The 10,208-nt window shown below is 47.4% G+C and overlaps 1 long non-coding RNA gene across 1 annotated transcript; it reads right to left on the minus strand.

Annotated features, from left to right (window-relative positions):
• Nucleotides 1-832: 832 nt before the first annotated feature.
• On the minus strand, nucleotides 833-9,794 carry LOC116781361. The gene is made up of 3 exons (XR_004354855.1): nucleotides 9,785-9,794; nucleotides 9,741-9,743; nucleotides 833-970 (listed from the first exon to the last, which is right to left on the minus strand). It is a non-coding gene; the product is annotated as an uncharacterized LOC116781361 (long non-coding RNA).
• Nucleotides 9,795-10,208: the final 414 nt, after the last annotated feature.

Raw genomic sequence — 10,208 nt, forward strand, 5'->3', positions numbered from 1 at the left:
CCTTTGGGTCTCAATTCCTCACTCTCAGGGCTGTCCTGCACTAATTCACAGCCACCCATGGGAGTAGAGGATTTACTTTTCCTCTGTCCCATCTTCCAGAATGCTTTCACACACACATTCACTTCAGTCTCTTCCCTCCTTTCGTGACTTGTCTCCTCTGGAGATACCAGAACCGCACTACCGGGAGGTCTCAATCACTTGTCCTGCTGAACTTCTAAATCTCTCGCACTCTGGGGTTCCCTCCCCACCGAGCGGGGTTCGCAAATACTTACCTCTCCTGGATAAGTCTTCATCCAACTCCTCGCTGGACGGTCCCTTCCCAAACCGAGCGGCACCTGGTACTCTTACTCTCTCCTGGAGTAAGGCACTTACTCCCCCTGGAGTAAGTCCCCGTTCAAACTCCTGTCGAACGGTTCCTCCCGACTGAAGAGGTTTCACTACTCACTTTTCCTGGAGTTAGTCTTCGCCCGGGCTTATGCATAAGAATTACAGGGAACTGCAGTCATTTTATTTGCTTATTTGCTTTTTCTAAATCTTCTCGGTCGGAATTTCAGGGTCTGTGCTGCGGAACCCCTCTCCAGGACCATCCAAAAAACAAGGACGGGGTACCCGCCCCGGGTAGTAGTTCCGCCGCCCAGGAACCCCGATCCGAGTCGCGGCACCAAAAATTGTTATAAGTAAAATCCGCACTAGATTTAAATATTGTAGAAAAAAATTTATTATAGATTTATATAAAATCAAATAAGCAAAACAGCGCTGGGTGACTTGATGAACCTTCCTTGTTCATCAAGGCACACCTCAATAATTTTCAGTCTGCCTTTTATAGGTTTGTAGCTGCTTGTCTTTGTTCAAAATCCCCTCCTTTTTCTGATTCCTCCGTTGTACGTCATCAGGTCTCTCTGCGCCGGCTCTGTTCTGTAGCCGAGAAGCTGTACGCATGCGTTATCTTGTTGCTAGGAGACAAGCTCGGCTAGCTTCACTTTATCCTTTTGATGTGGTCGGCTTCCTCTGCGCATGTGCCAGCTTGCCGCTGGGAAATAGTTCTGTTCTCTTTTCGGGTCCTTTTCTTGACGTAATTAGTTCCCTCTCATATTGCTTTAAGTATCATTTTATATATATATTTCTAAGATCTACAAAATATCACTAATTATTGTAACATAACGCTATGGTTGATATATAAATAATCATGATTCGTGGAACAAATAAAAATATGGATTGTAAAACTAAACTACATCCCCACAAAGAAATAAAACAGACCCTCACAAGGTCAAGAGGTCTAAAACTTCCCTAAGAATGAAATACAGTAGAACTTTAAATCTATAGGCGCCTGTTAGTCCAGGAAGACATGAATTAGGACTGGCTATAGAGATGACCTTTTTAGCTTTGGCTGTAAATATAGTAGAACTTTATATCTTTAGGCGCCTGTTAGTCCAAGAATACATGAATTAGGACTGGCTGTAGAGATAACCCCTTTTAGCTTTGGCTGTAAGAAAACCCATATATAAAACACTTAGCAAAAACCTGCAAAATGTACATGTATATGATACAATCAATATGCCTATCACAGTTTGTAGTTACAGTGTTGCAAATATAAGTTGATAAGCAAATTATCTCCTTTTTGGTCTTTATTGGCTATCACAGTTTGAAAGTACCGGGGAAACGGCTGAGCCAAGCACGTGTGCTGGCCGCCCCACCGCGCCGCGGCACGGACCCGCGCCGAGAGTGCTGCTGCCCCTGCCTGTCTGTAACGACAGTGTAGACCCTCCAAGCTGAGGAAAAACTTTTCAGAAGCCGCGAAAACCCCAAAGAACTTTTTGCCGCTTTTCGCCGCCTGTTGCCGCCGGACCGGCGCTAGGACCGCCCGCCGGCCCCGCGCCACGCAGCGCCCGCGAGCCGCGCGCGCCGAGGACGTCCCGCGCAGAGCCGCCGCCGCTGCAGCCCACCCGAGGATCCAGCCACCCCTGCCCGCCAACGTTCATCGCGGACGCCCGCGCCCGCCGATCCTGCCCCACGCCGAGTCGCGCCGCCGCCGACCCCCACGCCGTTGGAGCAGCACCGCTCCCCCCCGCGCCACAGCCGAATCAAGCCCGGACCCCCGCAGAGACGCCGAGAAAAAAACGCAGAGAAAAGACTGCAGGACAAAACCAAACTGCTACAAAAGACTCAGAACACGTGTGCTCCCAGCCGGTCGTAGATATGGTAAACACAGACACTTGTTTCCATAGAAACCTCATGATACATTGAAACGAAACACAGACACAAACTTTTGCCAGTTTTTGCAACATAAAAGCAGTTTACTCGGTGATAAACTCTGCCTGCACAAGGCACACAGGGAAGAACAAAAAACCCAACCCCCTGCACACACTGCTGATAGCAGCACAACACAACATAGTAACACAGGAACATACCGGGGACGGGAGCCGGGAGAACACAGTTGCTGGGACGGGACAGAATTGCAATGCCAGTTCCTGACCCATGGAACCGAAGCAAGCAATTCTGTTACAGCGATTGGGAGGGTAATTCAGCGTGCCTACCCCATTTCGCTGCGGATGACCAGCGACCACGTGGCCCCGTGTGGCCACAGCCATGTTCCCCACCACACGGCCCAAGCCCCAAACTTTCTCTTCCGGCCCAGGCGCAGCCCCGTCCTACCCACAGACACGAGGAGGGAGGCAACCCCGCCCCCTACTCGCCCCCTGTACCACCCACCATCCCCCCACAGGGAACCGGTTACCCCGGGACAACAAAGGGGGAGAAATGGGAGGGATGGGGGGAGGGGAAGAAGGAGGGGGAGACAGAACAAAACAAGGTTCCAACGAGAGGGAACAAAGGGGCAGATAAAGAGCAATCAGCCAACATGTGGGAACAATGTCTAGACAAGGCAATTCGCATGGAAAGCCTGAATGTTAATCAGGCATGCCCAGGCGATATCAGCCAAAGCCAGCCCCCTCAGAGTCAAGCCCTGCATAGGGCCACAGAGAACCTGAGGCAATTGATAAGAGGTTCTGGTCTGTCTTTAACCAAAATATTCGAATATTTGGAGGCATTGAGTTACACCTATCCTTTCACCACATATGACTGGGAAGAACTGGTAAAATTAGTTCTCAGTGACACCCAATATACAGTTTGGTTAACTGATTTTCAGAAAAATTGCTCTGTTCATATTAAATGTCCACAGGCGAGCATTAAGGCACACCAATTAAAAGGGGAAACAAATGACTTAGAAGTACAATCAAAGTACCATAGAGAGATAGCCAGGCGAGCCCTAAAAGCTATGGAAAGCATTTTCACTGCAGATCAAGACGATTATCTGTCCCCCATTAAAGGGTTACAAAGTTATACTGAGTTAAATTTAAGATGCTTGGACCAGTTGCAGTCTGCTTTAAACAAGCAAATTGAATACAATGAAACCAGAGAGATGCTGTACGAGCATTTGGCTTTTGAAAGGGAAAATGCAAGCAGTGAAAGAGCTTTGCAGAGCCCTCCTGCAAGGGAGAACTGTGGCTTTATTGAGCTGGTACAGCCCTACCAAGGAGCTAGCTCTGAGAAGCAGCTACCTGCCTCTTTAGTTGCAGCTTTAGATGCCCAGATAAGAGTACAGAAGGAAGTCAGACACACAGCCAGTTGTTTTAGTTGTGGAGAAATAGGTCACTTTCAGGAAAGTTGTCCTTGGAAGCCCCTAATAGCAACATTCCATAGACACCCTAGCAGCAGAGAAATGACTGAGTTGTACCAAAGGTGCCATAAGCAAGGCAAAAGATGTGCTACAAGCATTATACTGCTTGTAGGAGCCCTGCTTGCTGTAATCCTTTGTGGGACTACCTTTCATGTGCAAGAAAGGAAACAGATTAAGGCAAGTCACAAAATGCCAATAACCAACCCCCAAAGTAACCATGTACCCTGTACCCCAAAGAAAGGTGACAGGTGGAAAACACTGCCAAGGTTAACAGCAGAACACGCAGTCAAAAAACATGCAGAAGCCTTGCAGATCGGACTGCCCCTACCTATAAGGCTTCTAGCAAATTGGTCACGAGTGGTAACTGATTCAAAAAAACATTCCTTTACCATACTCCTTCACCCTGAGGATGCCCAGAAACCCTTCTTTTCCATCATGGTTTTAATCAGTGCACAGTCTATGCAAAGTCACTGCTGGGTTGCCCTTCCTCAGGGGATGCAAAATACCTTGATAAAGTATCAAACAGCCATAATACATCATTATGTAAAGGACATTAATAACCACGGCCACTAAAAATGAACTGCTATTTGTTCCTGCTACTTTAACCAAAACTGCCCAAGGTGCAGATCTTCAGGTTGTTTCAGGAAGAATCCAACAACCACAACTCTGGACTTGCCCGAGACAGGAGAACACAGCAAAAAGACTCTACACAGGTGACACAGCTCGAGGTAAAAAACATTTGTATTTACACGAGTTGCAGAAACCTCAGAGAACTACCAATTGCTTAAAACCTGTCTTAAGCATAACCCTAGGGGACCTATACCCTCTCTTTGTGTTGCAAAGGGAGAACTCCAACCTAAAGTCTGACAAATCGCTAGCTGCAGAGGCAAACCAAGTGTTAGAGAATTATATCAAGGTGATAAAAAGCAAACAACAGAGATTCTGAAAGGCAAATCTGCCTAGTTTTTGTTTCCAGCAGGTATGAAGCATTGCAGTTTGTTTCAGTGGGATCAAACTGAGAGAAGCCCACTGTTGGTTCTAGAACAGCCTTTGCTGTCATACCACCACCTAAATCTGTGTAAATTGCTAATGAGAGTTTGCAAGCTTGTTATTTAGGGCAGAGCACGACTGAGAAAACTGGACGGAGGAGATCCTGCCTTTACCAACATTCCAGCTTTGAAAGACAATTTGGATAGGATGATGCTGAGGATGCCGGATCTTAAGATGCCCTGACAAGTTTTAGTGGTAATATTTTAATTCATCTCCTTAAGCACAGATTGTGGCAGAAATCAGCAATTTACCTTTAGAGGTCACACCAAATGCGAAACTGAACCAGTGAAAGGCCTCAGGGCCTTCACACATGCATCTAGGAAACACAAAATGCTGCAATGACTTGAATAAATCCTGCCACTGATCAGTAAGAAAACTACAGTCATGAACCAAGCTTCTGTATAGTTCTGGAATTGATTGTCATTCGTATTACCTTGGAAAATTGTTGAACAATACTCTGATGTTATGATTGTGTTTATTATGCTATAAGGTTGATATTCTGTCTTGAAAGTTAATTTCCTTGAGATATTGTTACCCTTACCTGTTGTTTGAAATGCGTTCTGTTTGGTTCCTGTGAGTTACAAAAGGTATGATTCTATACAAGTGCATACAAAATCACATCCTGACACGCCACAGACAATAACTGACAGTAACTAAGAAGCTGCTAAAGCAGCAATCTTAACACTATACCCAGAGTTTTAAGGCAAGCAATTGTTTCATTCACTACATCAAAATACAAGTTCTCTAAGAGACCATTCAAAGTAACAATTAATAAAAACTGCATCATCAAAGTATACCCACACTGTCAGGAAATCATCTAATGCGGTGTCAGAGAAAGCATTAACCCTAGCTGGTTAATGGCAAGTGAGATCTAACAAATAGATATATACATATCTGAATTGGACATATTGAAATGTACATGCAAATAGATACACATCCACAAAACATAACTGCCACTACATCCACTAGACAGAACACAAAAGTGTAAAATACAAGTTAGTTGCTAAGCAACATTGATACACTGAAATGGATTAACATTAATAATAAGCAGCTACTTCCTATCAGATAGGAAAATTCTCATGTCACAAGCATTTCACACCAAGCCATAACACAGCAAAAGTAAAATCACATTTTGAAACACATGCTAAGTTTAAACAAAAGGGGGGAGAACCGGTGTAACCTGTAAAAACATCTGTAAAAAGCTATGTATGTTATCAATTTTTGAGTTGTGACAGTGCTGAAAGAAGCAGATCTGAAAAGCAGCACACACCTCAGGCGTTTGTTTCTCCTAAGCTACTAATCATAGTAAGATTTGATTTCAGGACAACGGACGAGACTCCTAGGATTTATGCCATGGAGAGAAAGCTATGCCTATGCAGATATAGAAAAAAGAACTCAAGCAGGTTTCTTCCGAGTGTGTAAAACCCTATTCAAATATGTGACCACAGCAGCCGGAACCAGAGTAACGCAGAAGTTTGAAAAGAGTTAAGGTTATGTTTCAAGTTTACATTAGGAAATGACCAACGTGGTGCAAAGCAGTCTCTGAAATGTGCGTGTGCGTGTGTGTTCAAGTGTGCGGTGGCCACCGATGAATGAGATGTGTGAATGAATGAAAATAGTGTTTGACTGATCAAATAATAAAAAACAAACACCTCACAAATGACATTACCTCAACCACAGGTCGCTTTTAAGAAATTGTAGTTTGCTAAGGTTACCCTGTTTCTTAAATAAAGTTGAATTCTCCAGTTATAAAAACCTTCAGATTAAGAAAAGTTATAGTTTATACACAGTTAAGATAAGACCCCTAAGTTAATAAAGTTTTCCATCCAAGTTGCACTAACCTATAGGAATGTAAGAAAGTTTTAAAAAGGTTTATATTAGAGTTAAGAAACTGAGCAAAGCAATGTGCGGGATCACTGCGAAGCTCGGTAGTTTTATAATGTTGTAAGTGTTAAAATTATTGTTTGCATTGTTTTTTGCATTTCTGTTCATACTGTTTTGGTGACTTCTTAATATAATTAAAGAAGGGGATGTGTAGAGGTATGGTTAAAGGCACAGAGGATGTGCCCAGGTACAGAGCCAAGAGAGCATGCCCCAGAGTTAGTAAACTGATTGGTTAAGAAAGTCACATGGTATGTAGGGAAATAAGGACCGGGAATTTTGAAATAAACTCTCTTTGTCCACACCACCGCACGAGGAGCGTCTTATTTTCTTGTTATACAAGAACCCCGCCGCTACAGAAGTGCTGGATTCTCTCTCTGGGATGGGGTAACCCCAGATGTACAGACAGACCGGGAATGACATGCTGCATAGCAGCGCTGGAAAATGGCCTCTGGGGTCCTGGTGGATGACCAGTTGGCCGAGAGTCAGTGGAACCCTGGCGGGGGCTCACTACTCGGTCACACAAGGGTTTTCAGACACACGAGTCTTTCCCTTGCAAACAGACACAGACAGTTCATGGTAGCAGGGGCAGTATCTCCTGGGGCTCCTGCTACCACTTCCGGAGCCTAGATGAACCTCAGCCCTGTGGAGTACCACCTACTCTATCACTATCAGAGATGCTCCACGGCCTGAGGGACAGACACGGGGAGTTCTGTCCAGAGAAGCACATCCCAGAGCTGCATCCAGGGCTTTACCAGGGTTTAGAATCATAAATGTAAAGAGACACCAAGACACTCTTTGTCCCACAAAATTTCAAGGCTCCCCCAGGGGCTTCCTCAGGGTCATCTCCCCACACTAACACCAGGTGTGTGCTCAAGACTTGTCTCTGCAATGCAAACAGAGACACCCTCTTTAGCCCTTCCATGTCTATCCAAGGAAGGCTAAAGAACCTCTGTGGGCTGAGTAAGAAACCAGTGCTGGAAGTAGTGGTTCTGGTGTGAGCGCCAACCAAGACTGGTTGGCAGGTCTGTGATGAATGCCCTGGGGAGTTGACCTGGGTTTTCCAGTGTACATGGCAATAGATCACACCCTGCCCTGACAGTCCTTCATGTCCTCCTATAAGGAGGTGAGAGACGGGAAAGAGAATGAAATTTTGGCTGTACCTCTGGGTGCCCCTCAACCTCCTGCAGATGTGCTGGTTCCAGCACATCCAGTTCAGATGTGACAGACAGGCTGTTCCCTGGTCCTCTGAGCAAGAGGAGCAGGAGGAGGGACACAGCAGAGCTCACTTACGGAGACTGTATCTCCATGAAGTCCAAAGCAGGACCAATGCCATGCCTCGTCCTAGTTTTCTCTGGGGAAGGTGCTCTTCCCACGCACTGCCTTGAGGTAGCACTGTTGCCACAGCCCCCGACAAAACCCCAAGTGAACTTTGTCCCCAGCAGAAGTGCTCCTGCTTCCAGCAGGGATGCTCCCCGGGACAGGCCAGGAGAGTAGGAGCCCGGCGGCGCGCTGAGCCCGGAGGGATGTTTTCGTCTCGTGCCCATCTTTTTGCTCTGCCCACTGAGTGCATCTCAGCCTACTGTAGATATTCTGGCTCCAGTATATCCAGTTCAGGTATATTATGCCTCACGTACCCTCCTACCATTCTCAAAAGTGCGTACCTTGGAAGAAAATTCAGGAGTCTCCACATGCCAACAGAGGAGAGATGTGAGTGAAGAGACGGTGGCGTTGAAAGGAACTCATGGTCTGTCAATCTTGAGCTCCCCGATAACAACCCTCACCCTTGCCACCCAGCACGGCCTCACCTCCTCTGCGGTGAAGAGAGGGAGGGAGAGGAAGACAGAGGAGGGAGAGGAGGTGGAGAGGTGCCGGCCCACCCGGAGCAGAGAGCCGGGACTGGCGGGGGCAACGGGACGCCGGGCGGCGGTTCGGCGGCTGCGGTGCTGGCGGGGAGTGGGGCTGGCGGTGCTGGTGGCACTGGCCTCGGTTCTGCTCGGTGCTCTGGGCTGGCGGCCGGGGACTGTGGGAGCCGGGCCAGCGGCTGTGGTGATCGTGCAGGTCCCTCGAGACTGCCGTCCTGCCTGGCAGGTTCTTCACAGAACTCTGCCCCCGAACTATCCTCCCGTCCGTCCCTCCCACTGCTCCATAAAGCACTCCCTCGGAACACTCATCGCTGTTTTCTTTGTCTAGCCGTTCCTCTTCCCTTGCTTTACCCTCTGTCCTTCAGAGGACTCCTGCAGTACGTCTTTCCCCTTTCCTACTATTCTTCCTCTCTTTGCTTTGCTTATTCCCGCAGATTTCTATTCTTCAGTGACTCCACCAATCCACCTCTGTTTCCCGCACTTATCTCTCCAGGAGGAGACACTTCTGATGGACACTTCCACTACTGCACTCCTTGACATCCTCTTAAAATTCTTCTCCGTGTGGTCATGACTGATTCTGTGCCCTTTTTTCTGGGAAACAGCACTTCTGACGGCTTTTCTTCTTTATCTCCCCTACAGTGTCTGCAAGCAGAACCCAGGTGCCTCAGGACCCATTGTCAGAGACCACCGAGGGCAGTGAAATCACCATCAAGTACTCACACACCAACATACGATTCGGTGGTTTTATCCATTTCTACCGGCAGCTCATGGGCCACAGACCCAAGCTCCCGGTACGCGCTGCTAAAGAGTCCAGAGAGCTGCGGGCGCCAACGGGGCTGCTGTCGGTGTCGGGAGATCGCCTTTGGACCGTCCTCTGTCTCTCCGGACCCCTAAGGGGGCGACGGTTCTGTATTCCTGTGCCCTGGTGGACACGGACTCATTGACACCGTGGTCTTTGGAGGTTTCAGGATACTTTCTTAGAAACACACAACTCGGTTAATTGGTTCTACAGCAAAGTAGCAAAGTAGCGCCTCTATGGAAACAAGGCGTATCAGTCCTACACAGAGCACAGGCTTGTGACAGAATGCCTGAGTGCCAAGTGACATGCACAGGACAGCGCAGCGCAAGATACACCACTCTAACATCTTTAATGTGTTCCTGGCCTATCAAGCTTTATCTCACTAACTTTAATTATGCGTCCAATTCTGCCTCCTGGCTGCCTATGGTACTACTTCCAATTTTCTCCTGGTTGGTAACACATTGAAAACTCCCTGTTTGCAGGAGTAGCATACATATTTCAGGTGAAACAGACTGTTCCCTGCTCATCTGAGCAGGAGGAGGGATAAAGGAGGGCTCTCCTCACGAAGACTGAATCTCTATTAGCTGGTGGGACATGCCATGCCATGCTTTCTCAGTAGCAGGTGCCTCTCCCGTGCACTGCATCCCCGTAGCACTGGTGACACTGCACCAGACTAAAACCAAAACTTTACTTGTCCCCAGCAGAAATGCTTCTGCTACCAATCTCGCTCCCCAGCAGTGCCGCAGCCTGCCATGCTCCTCAGAGCTCTTTGAAGAACCAACTAATAGAGATTCAGTCTTCGTGACCAGAGCCCTGCTTTATCCCTCCTCCTGAGAACAGAATTGGAAGCAAAGAAAGAGCGATGAGTGTTCCGAGGGACTCTTTTATGGAGTACTGGGAGAGACGGACGGGAGGATAGTTAGGGGGCCGAGTTCTG

This window comes from Chiroxiphia lanceolata, assembly GCF_009829145.1.
Source record: "Chiroxiphia lanceolata isolate bChiLan1 chromosome W unlocalized genomic scaffold, bChiLan1.pri scaffold_40_arrow_ctg1, whole genome shotgun sequence".
NCBI lineage: Eukaryota > Metazoa > Chordata > Aves > Passeriformes > Pipridae > Chiroxiphia > Chiroxiphia lanceolata.